A 13,224-nucleotide genomic window follows, 5' to 3' on the forward strand; every position below is an offset into this window, starting at 1 on the left:
ACCAGAGTTCTCTGATAGAGAAGGCTAAATGTATCCCACAACTACAGCTTCTAGGATTCCATTGCATTGAGTCATGGCAGTTATCCTAATAATTTACATGCCAACCTAGATTATTTCTGCAGTTTGGATGCAGCCTTTCATGCCACTGGACATCTGTTAATGTTTGGCCATTATGTGAACAAGCCAAACTCACAACATCATTACCATGTAGAGAGATCTTGTAGCACCTTTGAGACTAACTGAAAGAAAGAAGTTAGCAGCATGAACTTTTGTAGACTTAAGTCTACGAAAGCTCATGCTGCCAACTTCTTTCTTTCAGTTAGTCCCAAAAGTGCTACAAGATCTCTCTACATACTGATTCCACAGACCAACATGGCTATGTCTTTGAACATTACAACCATGTTGTTAGTATAGTGCCTTTCTGGATGCAACACAACCAGATGGGAAAAATGCATTCAACCACTACATTGTTATCTGTAACATCTCTTCATAAAATACCAACACATGACCATGCTCCCAATGCAGAGAAATGTTACCTACACATTATTCCACAAAGATAGATAAAATTTTAACTGCAACCCATGAAACAAAGAAAAAGAAGAAAAATGGGATGGTGCTGCTTCTCCTTTATCTCCATGATATGGAATAATAGGATTTCCTTGTTAATATGTATAAACACAGGCCTACATTCCCTAAAGGCATCAGATCCTGTCTGATCTTAGAAGATAAGCAGAGTCAGCTCTGGTTAGTACTTAGATGGGAAGCCACCAATTAATACTGGGTGCTATGGAAGAAATTGACAAAAACACCTCTGAGTATTCTCTACCTAAGAAAATGTTATGAAATTCATAAGGTCACTATAAGTCGACAGGTGACTTGAAGGAATATACACACAAAAACACATCAGTTTAAAGAATGTAATGTTGAGACAGCAATCCTTCTGCAAAGAGGTGCAGCTAGAGATTTACTTCAGTGCCCACAATCACATAACTTAGGCTGCAAAGACAGGTCTCCCCACTGCTACATTTTTTCGAAATTGGATGGGAACCATTCAACTCATCTAATCCTTCCAACTACACTAGTGTCCTGAGCTGAAGAATGCATTTTAGTTCTCGGTGTAGCAAGGAAGCATAACAGGTACATGCATTCTTGTTCTAATTCAAGACATGACAGCCATTCATTATTCCCCGAATTCTTACTGAATTCAGTTTTTACTGTCACTCCTAGTTTCACGGTAAAACACCAAATAGGGAGGAGAAATTAATCACTGGTAACATTCTATATAACATAATACTATTTCCAGTTCAGTTGAAGACAGAATTTTTCAAAACTACTTTTCTCGGCTTATTTCTCTTTTGTTTTTATACCCCCTCCCCAATATCACCATTTTATTTCCCTTTTTTAAAATGAAATCTCACAAAAGAATTCTTAAAAAGATAATTATACATTTTAAAATATGCCTGCTGATTCTAAATATACAATGGGGAAAAGAAGAGAATGGGGTGATGTGCTAGCCAACTTTAAATATCTGAAGGGATGTAATGTGGAAGATAGCACAAACTTATTTTCTGCTCTTCCAAAGACAAAAACATGAACCAGTGGATTCAGATGGTAAGGAAAGAGATTACACCTAAACATTAGGTGGAATTTCTCTGTAAGAGCTGTTCAGCAATGGAATAAACTGCCTCAGAGTGTGGTAGACTTTCCTACTTTGGAGGTTTTTAAGCAGTGTTTGGAGTGCCTGTATAAATTGGGATTTATACAGGATGACTAAACAACCTCCTTTTTTCAGGACATGCCCTACATTTCAGCCTTCTGTCCATGAGGAATTCCAAAATGTCCTCCATTTTCAGCATGACTAAGATGCATGGATGTATATTTATAGTCATGTTTTCAAGTTCTTGTAGGGATGGGATGGCTTGATGGTTAAGATGCCAATTCTGATGATCAGAAGATCAGAAGGTTGGTAGTTTGAGGCCTGAGTGCTGCATGATGGGGTGAAATCCCATCACTAGTCCCAGCTTCTGTCAACCTAGCAGTTCGAAAGCATGCAAATGCAAGTCAATAAATAGGCACCACTTTGGTGGGAAGATAACAGAGTTCGGTGCAGTCATGCTATGCTAGCCACATGATCACTGGGTTCATCTTCAGACAACACTGGCTCTTTGTCTTACTAATGGAGATGAGCACCACCCCCTACAGTCGATACAACTAGACATTCATGTCAAGGGACTACCTTTACCTTTTACTTTCAAATGCTATTTTTTAATATCCTACATTTTTCTTGAATGTCCTGCATTTTGGGATGCTTTGTCCTCCTTTGTGGTTAGGACATCGGGTCACCAAGATCTATAGCTTAAAAACACCTGAAGGGCTGCAGCTACCAATCCCTGTTTCATTCAAATGTTGTTGACAGGCCAGGAGTAACCTGAGACACTTCCAAATAATTTGTTCTATGCAGTCGCTATCTAAGCAGGTCAAAGAACACATAACATAGGAAACAAACTAGCCCTGTCTCTTCTGTCCAAATTTTATGGCTCTGCCCATGTAGAGGATAGAATCTGAATAGGGTAGAGAGCAAATAACCTCCATAGCAGAGCATCCCCTGTGTATGGGCACTTGCTATGTGATTGATGACCCTGACCCACTTCACAATGCCCAATTATAGTACTGTCATATCCTTTTAATTGCCATGGCTCCATCCTGTGGATTCTGGGCTTTTTAGTTTTGAAAAGTATTTAGAATCTTCTCCTAGTTCCTCACCAAACTATGAATCCCAGGATTCCATGGGATGCAGCCACAGCTGTTAAAGGGGTATCAAACTACTATAATTGTGCAATGTGAGAGGGACTATAGATCCCCCCTGCTCCCAGTCACAATCAAATATAGGGAAATGTCTCCTGTTCTAGATTTTAACTCTCCACCTGATGGGAGAGATCATATAGGAGGAGATGAGGGTAGTGTTTTCCCCCCCTCTTTCCTTGCTGGTAACATACACTTAGATCATGACGGTTGTGGAAATACACCTCCTGTCAGCCCAAGCAAGCTTGGTCAGTGGTCAGGGATGATGGGATGTGGTGTCCAATAACATCTGAAGAACTGCAGTGTTACCACCCCTGCTGTAGATTCTCAGAGTCATTTAATTGGACTCTTTTTAATTTTGTTCCTTTAACTGCAGATAACTGGGAGTAAATGTGAGACCTCCTGGGATCAAAACATTGCTGAGCCACAGTCCTTCTATCTTTTGGTTAATTTTGTCATGTGCTTAACAAGAATCTACTACATCTGAATATTTACATTCCTGGGCTAAGCACATATTCAAAGCAGAGTGAGTCCTCTTCACTTTAGCCATAACATTTATAAAACCAGACTTCTGCTTGTCCTCATTTGTTCAGAATTGACACGAACCTCGGCTAGTGTGGTTAATTTATAAGAGAAGCAGATGCTGCAAATAGTTGCCCACATTTCTTTGTGTTGTTTAAGAAATGGGGGAAAGAAACCTCACTTTCAGTCTGTAACAAGGATTGCATTTCTGGGATCCCAAAAAGCCAAGGCTGTGTTGAGCTCTTCTTTTCCAAATGCATCTAGGTTTTCAGATTGTCATGGTTATAATGGAGGTGGATTAATATAAGCACATATAAAGCTGCAATCCTCTGAATTCTTAATTACCTAGGAGTATCAGTAAAATCAATAGGAGATCTGTATAAATAGGTAGAAAGTTGTACCACATATATTTCAATGTTGTATTAAATATATTTCAACATTAGTCTTGCTATAATGCAAATGGTAGTACACGAAGTGCCAAATCCTGAGATTTGTAGTTTCATGGAGTATTTAGAATTCTCAGCCAGAGCACTCTAGTGTTTTGCCAGACTGCAAAGCCCTGGATTGTAAAGGATGTTGCCACAGCAGTTAAAGTGAAATCATAGTGAATAATTCTGCAGCATGAAATCCTTGCAGCTTTCAGATGTTTATAGTTACAGCATGCCTACATTTATGAACTAAACACTTTTTCTTTAATACTGCAAAACTTTATACCCCCAACAGGTACCCAGGGCTTACTAGATGTTTTTAAGGTTCCAATCCAGAAAGCTATAAGAATGAATTAATTAAAATCAATTAAGTCCTAAATTAAATTGGAAATCTGTCTAAGAAATGGGAAGACTAAGGTTTAGGTCACAAGTAGCAAGAGAAACTTGGAAGAGGGCCTCTGCATACAGATAACACAGCACAGTGTTTTGAAGTTCCTAACATAGGTCTGGTACAGACGGGTGAAAAGTGCCGTTCTGTCGGTGGGGTGAGGGCTGAGCCCTCACCATGCTGCCCAGGCACCATCATTTATTTATTTATTTATGGTATTTTATACCCTGCCCTTCAGCCCTAAAGGCTCTCAGAGAGGCTTACAATTATTGTTATTTTAAATAATATCCCTGCCCTCAAGCTTACAATCTAAAATCTATGGTGTACACCTGTCCATACAGGGTGCGCAATGATGATGACCAAGTGGTGCAGCGCCCAAACAGCACCGTGCCACGCGGATGTCATCATGACGCACAAGCGCTCCAATGGCACTCTGCGCCATTGGTTCTTTTTAGGCCTCCCATAGGCTGTGGTGTTAATTGCCATGGTCTCCATTTGGGGCAGAAAGGGGCGGCATCTTTCTGCCAATCTGTACAGCCCCACAGTCTTTTTTTGAAATCCATGACCACAGATGAATTACCACGTAACTTTAAAACAGATGAAGATATTGAAATAGTTCAAGATTTTCCATATCTTGGATCAGTCATTCATCAGAACTGAGATTGCAGTCAAGAAATCAGAAGCACATTAGGACCTGGAAGGGCACCTATGAAGGAACTAGGCAAAATTCTGAAATATATTACTGTGTATATATTCTATATAGCTGAATACAGTCGTCCCTTGGTATGTGCTGGTGTTTGCGTCCAGGAACCGCTGTGGATAGTAAAATCCGTGGATGCTCAAGTCCCATTAAATACAATAGTGTAGTAAAATGGTGATGCTTGCATAAAATGGCAAAATCAAAGTTTGCTTTTTGGAATTTATATTTTTTAAAAAATATTTTCAAGCTGTGGCTGGTTGAATCTGTGAATATGGAGGGCCAACTGTATTAGTTAGGATTATCCATGCTAGTGTACAGTGGACCCTTGGTATCTACTGTGACTTGGTTCCATGACCACCACCACCTGCTCCATGGATACTTTCTTTGGAGGTCTTTAAGCAGAGGCTGGATGGCCATCTGTCGAGTATGCTTTGACTGAGATTTCCTGCATGGCAGGGGGTTGGACTGGATGGCCCTTGTGGTCTCTTCCAACTCTACGATTCTATGATTCATTATATAAACATGGGGCCAGAACAGACAGGCCAGAATAAAGCTGCTTCGGGTCACTTTGAAGGTATGCTGTTTAAATGATACATGCGTCCTAAGAGGCCGGAAGCCATGCCAAAGCCATGCTCCAATCCTAAGGACTGGAGCACAGCTTTGGCACAGCTTCTGGCCTTTTAAGATGCATGTATTTTTTAAACAGCATACCTCCAAAGTGACCCAAAGCAGCTTTATTTTGGTCTGTCTTTCCAGGCCCTTAATAAAACAAAGATTAGTTTCTTTGAGCAATATGTGTATATTATGTCCCTTCAAGTTAACTGTTGACTTATGGCGACTCCATGAGTTTCATAGGATTTTCTTAAATTTGGAATACTAAGAGGTGGTTTTGAAAGTTCCTTCCTTTGAAATATAGCCTATGGCACCTGGTATTCATTGATGCTCTTCCATCCAAGTACTAACTAGAGCTAATCCTGCTTAGCTTTCAAGATCAGATGTGATCAACTGCCTTACATAGTGCTAAATTCTCTCCCTTGTTTCACAGACATATTTCAGTACATTAGATCTTACCTGAATGCCTGTGCTCTGTGCGTGAATAAAAAGCAGCATTGTAATTCCTCCTTATTCACAGGATAATTGTGGGATATTTGTGATGTCGTGCAACATCATATGATAATCTTTGACAAATTGTGTGATATTGACAGGGGCATCCTGCTATGCTCCCGTCTTTCCCCCCACTGCGATAAACTCCTCTGTTTATGGCAAAGATGGGAAGCATATGTCCCACTCACGTTGTTGGAACATAAGCCCCATCATCCATGGCAATTACCATGCTGGTAGAGGATTGTTGGTGAAGTCCAACAACACCTTGAGAGCCACAGTTTCTCTGTACCAGTTTTATGAAATTGTTTAAATCCATATAACTGCTCCAGTCTGGTAAAATGATTAAAAATAATAGGTAGGATCAAATTAATATTCTGCTGCTGATGGAAGGTTGCTGACACCGGAATGGAAATGGATCAGTTTCCCTTTGCGGGAAGCCAGGAAAAGCCATTTTTTGAATAACGGGATATCCTGTTATTCAAAAAATGGCTTCCTTGCGAACACTTTGGTGACAGAAGGAAAATGGGAATTACATTTTAGAAGTGTGATGGATGATCCCACTTTCGCACTTCTGCAACAATTCTGCAACATTTTGGCAACCTAGGTCCCTCTGTGTGATAAGGTCCATAGAGTTGGAAGAGACCACAAGGGCCATCAAGTCGAGCGTTTGCCATGCAGGAATACTCAGTTAAAGTTCCCTGACAGATGGCCATCCAGCCTCTGTTTTTCAAAACAAAACAAAACAAAACCAAAAACAAATAAACCTCTGAAGAAAAGAGAATCCACCACCAAACAGCTCTAACTGTTAGGAAGTTCTTTTTAATGTTGGATACTGAGGCCTGGTACAGACGGGTCTATTGGGCGCCCCTGTCATGTGCTAGGGGTTGGCCGAGGGCGCTCTGCCCACACGTGCCTCAACCCTAGCACGTGATGAGGGCATTACAATGGCGGCAAATAGGCACCGTCATTGTTACGCGCAGGATGCCTAGTGTCCACATGTCATGGAGTTATTATGACGTCGCGAGTGCGCCATTGGCACACTGCAGCTTCATAATCGCACCACAAGAAGAACCTGCTTTTTGTGGGTTCTTTTTGCTCCATGGGAAAGTCCCGTGGTCTGGAGGGTGCGGATACCCTGCGGAGCAAAACTAGGCACCGATAGACCGATAGGAAGGGACCAAGGTGGCTTACAAGACTTTTTTCCTAAAAACATTATAGTAATTTTAAAAAAATTGCTGAGCAATTTTTGCAAATATTTTTGCTGCTTAGTTATGCTCAAAATGGAGGACCTTTTGGAATCTCTCCTGGATTGACGGCTTGAAGGAAAGGCATGCCCTGGAAAAGGAGGACGTGGATCCCATGGGGGGGGGGGGCAAGGTGACCAGATGCCCAAAGAAGGACAAGGCACTGCAAGGTGTAGGACGTTACAAAATAAAAACTGAAAAAGCTCCCCAAAATGTGGGTTTATTTATTTATTTCCAATGCCGCCTTTCTCCCAGGAAGGGACCCAAGGCGGCTTACAAGATTAATTTTAAAAAATACAGTATATTTTTTGTTTTGCTTAGCTCTTTTTGCAAAATTGTTGCTCAAAACGGCAGACCTTTTGGACTCCCTCCTGGAGAGAGAGAAGGCTGGAAGGCAAGACAGGGTCCCTGTGGGGGGCTGCCCCTTGGAGCCCAGCAGCCAGGGCCCGGGGTCCGGCTCCCCCTCCCTCCCTCCCTCAGTCTCTGTCTGTCTGTCTCTGGGCTGCCTCCTTCTTCTTCCGCAAACACAGACCTGCATTCTGGGAGATTTCATTCTCCGGACCAAAGGGGGAGGAGGAGGAGGGCAGGCCAAGGCCCTCCGGAGGGAGGAAGGGGCTTCCTCTGGGGCTGGGCCCAGGGGCTGGGGCTGCAGGGCGGCAGAGGCCTGGCAGCTGCCTTGGGCCCCTCTTTCCTCCGGGGCAGAGCCTGCCAAGGGGGACCTCAGCCCTGGCCTCCCTTCGCTCTCCCCCATTTTAGGCCAGTCCACCACTTTTGGGACCTTGAGCCTTTACCCCGGAACGAGTCCCGAACCCCAGGCTGGGAAAGAGAGAGGAGCTGCTGCAGGAAGGGACTGGCTTTGGGGAGCAGCCCAAGCTGACTAGCTCCCGGGGGCGGGGGGGGGGCTTAGGGGCCTTTTTAGGGTGGGGGGCTCTTCTCTCTTACGAGGCTCCCTTAGAACATATACATCTATATCGTGAGACAGAGGGAGAGAGAGAGAATTTGGATCATATACACACACACACAGATACAGAACCTGGACCATACACACACATAGATCTAGAACTTGGATCTCATATATATATATATATATATATATATATACACACACACACACACACACACACACAAACACAAACACATAGATATAGAACTTGGATCATACACACACACACACATACATAAATACACACACACACACAGATACAGAATTTGGACCATATACATACACACACACACACATACAGAGAGAAAAAGAGAGAGAGAACTTGGACCATACACAGACACATGCATATGTATAGAACATATATATATATATATATGTCCTTTAGAACACACACACATACATATACGTATGTGTAGCTGATGCTTCTTGCATCCAGAGAGCATCTCCAGCCCTTTCCTCCTAGTGCAAGACAGTCCTTTGCTCAGCTCCCTGCTCCTTTCTTCTGGGGGAGTGGGCTCTTCCTTTCTCAATCCTTGCCACTGATGACATTAAGTCCTGGGTCACATCTGTGGCTTTTATGACTCCCCAGAGCTGCAGACCTCATCTGGAACAGGGCTTGGGACGCTAAGAAGCAAGGTAAGAGATGGAGGGTTCGAGGCAGCTTCTTTGGGAATGGTCTCTTAGGTACGGAAATGCCCAGGGCAGGGATGTGTGTGTGTGGAAATCTGGGTTCTGTAAACCTCTGGAGTGACAAGAAGTCTACTTTGTTTGGGCCTGAAGGTGGAGAAAGGGGCTTTGATTGTTCGGATCACACCGTGCACCATTGCATGGACAGTGCTTCTTGTTATTAATAATAATAATAATAAATTTTATTTATACCCCGCCTTTCCAAAAAAATGATCAAGGCGGCTTACAAATGTTAAAAACAGTTACAATAGGATTTACAATACAAATTAAATTACAATATAAAAGTTATTGTTGTTGTTGTGTGCCTTCAAGTCATGTCTGACTTACGGCAACCCTAAGGTGACCCTACCGAGCCAGGACACATAGTGGTTTCATTGGTGGACTACAACTCTAGAGACCAGAGTTCCATTTCCAGCTTGGCCATGAAACCCACTTGGCAAGTCACACTCTCTCAGCCTCAGGGGAAGGCCATGGCAAACCTCCTCTGAAGAAATCTTGCCAAGAAAACCCCATGATGGGATCACCTTAGATTGCTTTAAGTAAGAAATGACTTGAAGGCATATAACAACAAGAAAAGCAACCTTAGCATGGGGGTTTCTTGGCAAGTTTTGTTCAGAGGGGGCTTGCCATTGCCATCCTCTGAAGCTGAGAGAGTGTGATTTGCTCAAGTTTACCTAATAGGTTTTTATGGCCAAACCTGGATTTGAACTCTCATCTCCAGAATCGTAGTCCAAGGCTCAAACCACTGTGCCACAATGGACTGTGTACAGGAAAATTAACAATGTAAATACGCATCTCTGTGTTTTTTGCTTCATTGTTTCCTCTAACTGAGGATGACACTTTGTGCATTTGATTCAAGTGTTTTTTCGTTCCTGAAATGTTGTTATTGTATTGTTATGTGCCTTCAGGTGACTTCTGGTGACCCTGCAGTAGGGTTTTTTTGGCAAGACTTGTTCCAAAGAGGTTTGTCATTGGTTTTCTTTCAGGCCGAGAGGGTGTGATCTGGTCAAGGTCACTCAGTGGGTTTCCATGGTAGGGGAGGGATTTGAACTCTCATCTTCCAGAGACCTACTAGTCTAACATCTACAGTACAAGCAGATGTCCCCCCTCAGATGACGTAGTACAGTCAGCCCTGCATATTCAAGCATCCACAGTTTGAAAATACACTCACTCACACACACACATTCTATAAAGCAAATCTTGATTTTGCCATTTTATGTAGCGGACACCATTTTACTATGCCTTTGTATTTAATGGGACTTCAGCAACCATGGATTTTGGCATCCATGGATGGCCCTGGAATCAAACCCAGCAGATACAAGGGCCCACTGTATATGAATAAACATATTTTGTTTATTTAGTGTATGTACTGTTTTTTTCATTCGCATATTCAGGTATATTCATACTTAAATAGGAATAACATCATTCAAATTAGAACAGTTTTATTTAAGTAAATTCAATATTTAACTCAACGCATGTGTAAATCTTACACATAAAAAAGTTTGGGAAGAGGAGGAGGGATCAAGGCCTCCAAATGTCGATTCCCCCCTTGAGCAACTCTTGTGCCCCATCATTTGAGAACCACTGACTTAGACCACTACACCATGCTCTGACATAATAAATGTGTTTGTCCTGAGGTTATCACAAGACTCTGTTTTTTATCTCCTCTGGATGTAAACAGCATTGAAGACTAATCTCTTGCAGCAGGCCTATCCAGATGATTTTTAAAATGGTAAATTATAAATGTAGATTATAACACATATGTGTCTTGTTTGTTCTTTAAACTGATGTATGTTTTAACTGATGTTGTGTTCTTAATTGATGTATATTTCTTGGTCTGTTGTTCTCCATGATCTGGCCTCACCTGGAATACTATGTCCAGTTCTGGGCACCACAAATCAAAAAGGATGTTGACAGTCTGGAGCATGTCTGGAGGAGGGCAGTGGAAATGGTGAAAAGTCTGGAAACCATGCCTTATGAAGAGAGACTTAGGAGTTTATCACACTAGCGAGATTCTGTGGGAAAATGGGAGTTAAACTAGATTTAAACCAAAGAAAACCCAGAAATGCCCAAAGTTTATCACACGATGTCGCAAGTTAACGTGAAATAACACAAAGTTAATCCGAACGCAAAGTGGAGAAAACGACAGCTTTTTACTTTCGAAACAACCAGAAAGCAAAAAAGCTGCCGCTTTTCTCTGCTTTGCGTTGGGATTAACTTTGTGTTATTTCACTTGGGCAGTCCCTAGTGTGATAAACTAACCAAATTTGCAAGTTTGGTTTAAATTCGAATGTGCTATAAATCACATTTAACTCCCATTTTCCCATGGGATCTCCTCTAGTATGATGAAGGCCTATGGGAGCTGGGTATGTTCAGCCTAGCGAAGAGAAGGTTAAAGGGTGATATGATAGCTCTGTCTATATATTTAAAGGGATGTTGCACTGAGGATGTTGCAAGCTTGTTTTCTGCTGCTCCAGGGACTATGGAGACTATCACATGGGGAACAAAAAGCATTTTCTTGGCAAAGTCATGCGATTGCGGCAAAGATTTTCAGACAAAGTCAAAGGCTTTCATGGCCGGCATCCATAGTTTTTGGTGGGTTTTTCAGGCTATGTGGCCCTGTTCTAGAAGAGTTTCTTCCTGACATTTCATCAGCATCTGTGGCTGGCATCTGAAGAATATGGCCACATAGCATGAAAAAACCCACAAAAAACTATTTTCAGACGATGTTGTGATCAGAGAGGACTTATCCTGGGAAGAACCAGGAATGCTCCAGCAACAAAACATTGATGGGACTCATGAATGGTTTGTGGATGGAATATTCCTGGTTGTTCCCGGGATAAGTCCTCTCAGATCATGATGTATGTGGAAACCTTCGCCGTGATCATGCAACTTTGCCGGGAGTATGCCTTTTACTCCTGGCTCCCTACCCCTTGTGATAGTCTCCGAGGACATGGAGAACAATAAATGCAAACTACACGAAAATAGATTCCATCTTAACATTAGGAAGTACTTCCTGACTGTAAGAGCTGTTTGAGAGTGGAACACACTCCCTCGGAGAGTGGTGGAGTCCCCTTCTTTGGAGGTTTTTAAACAGAGGCTGGATGGCCATCTGTTGGGGTTGCTTTGACTGAGTTCCTGCATGGCAGTGGGTGGACTGGATGACCCTTGAAGTGTCTTGAAACTCTAGGATTCTATGATCCACGGAGAGAGGCAGGTAAGAAATAATCATAATCATAATAATTTTCAAATAGAGCCCTCCCTTTCTTTCCCTCCCTGGACTGAAAACAACTGGTTCTCTTCCCTTGCCTTGAAACATAGAAACACCAACTAAGGAGGCCTGAGGCTATACTGTTCGGGAACTGGGGAGAGATTGGCAAGCCTGGTGCACATGGTGATTTTCCAGTCTTGGAGCCCCTGGCCATCTTTGGGCCTCATTCACACTACGGAACTGAACCAATGTGGAACTGGTTTATTTCTGTGCAGTTTAGGAGGGGGGCATTGACTGAAAAGCCCACTTAAATTAGTGCATTTGGCACTAGACCCCTTAGCGGTTCTTTTTAAATGATATGTATCTTGGTAGTGTGACTATGTTGCTAAATTAATTCGGATCATACTCTATCATTCCCAGAAATGGAGGTGCCTCCATTTTAAATTGAAATGTGGCAAATGTGAACGGCAACAGGGTTAAAATGCCATGGAGAGATTCGATCATGGTAAACAGAGTGGGAATATCGAACCAATTCTGAATCGGTTCTGAATCAGTGTGGAGATGTGGATCTCTTCAATCAAAAAAGTAAGTGTGAATGACCCCTTTGTCCCATCCTCACAGCCTGTGTGTGAGTTTGAGGCAAGTGCCACGGTCAAGTAGTAGCTTGAATTTACCCTGTAGCTTCATGTTGCTTACTGGTTGGTTGTAAAGATGTACAAAGGTGGGACAGGAGGAAGCGGATTGGTCAACTATCATCTGATATTTCAAAGACACTTGAACATACAACCAGCCCTCCACTTGCAGATTTGATTAATCATGGATTTGGTTAATATGTTTTCTCTAGTAATCTCTAGGTCTTTTAGCGTGACTCTGAAGATTCTTATACCAGCGCTTACCATGGGGTCAGCGTTGGTAAAACACCAGTAAAACATTTAGGAAGTGTGTGTGTCTGAAAGCCTGACATGCTTCCTAAATGTCAGGGAATTGTCCTCTCTCTTCCAACATCCCTGAATCGTTTGGGGAGCAGCCATTTCTCATTAATGTTTTTGTTAATGGGAAATGTCTGCTCCCCAAATGATTCAGGGATGCTGGAGGCAAAGGAATGATTCCCTGATGTTTAGGAAGCGCATCAGGCTTTCGGACACATGCGCTTCCTAAACATTTTACTGGTGTTTTACCAGAGTTTACCCTACAG

At 42.4% G+C, this 13,224-nt stretch overlaps 1 protein-coding gene across 1 annotated transcript in view; it reads left to right on the forward strand.

Annotated features, from left to right (window-relative positions):
* The first annotated feature begins 8,134 nt into the window (after positions 1-8,134).
* The window catches only part of DISP1 (dispatched RND transporter family member 1), a 112,262-nt gene continuing 107,172 nt past the window's right edge, over positions 8,135-13,224 (forward strand). The window contains exon 1 of the mRNA XM_089529386.1: positions 8,135-8,767. The gene's annotated coding sequence lies outside the window, so the exon portion shown is untranslated. The remainder of the gene's footprint in view (positions 8,768-13,224) is intronic.

This window comes from Sceloporus occidentalis, unplaced genomic scaffold (assembly GCF_023333645.1).
Source record: "Sceloporus occidentalis isolate IW3139 unplaced genomic scaffold, rSceOcc1.0.p SCAF_6, whole genome shotgun sequence".
NCBI lineage: Eukaryota > Metazoa > Chordata > Lepidosauria > Squamata > Phrynosomatidae > Sceloporus > Sceloporus occidentalis.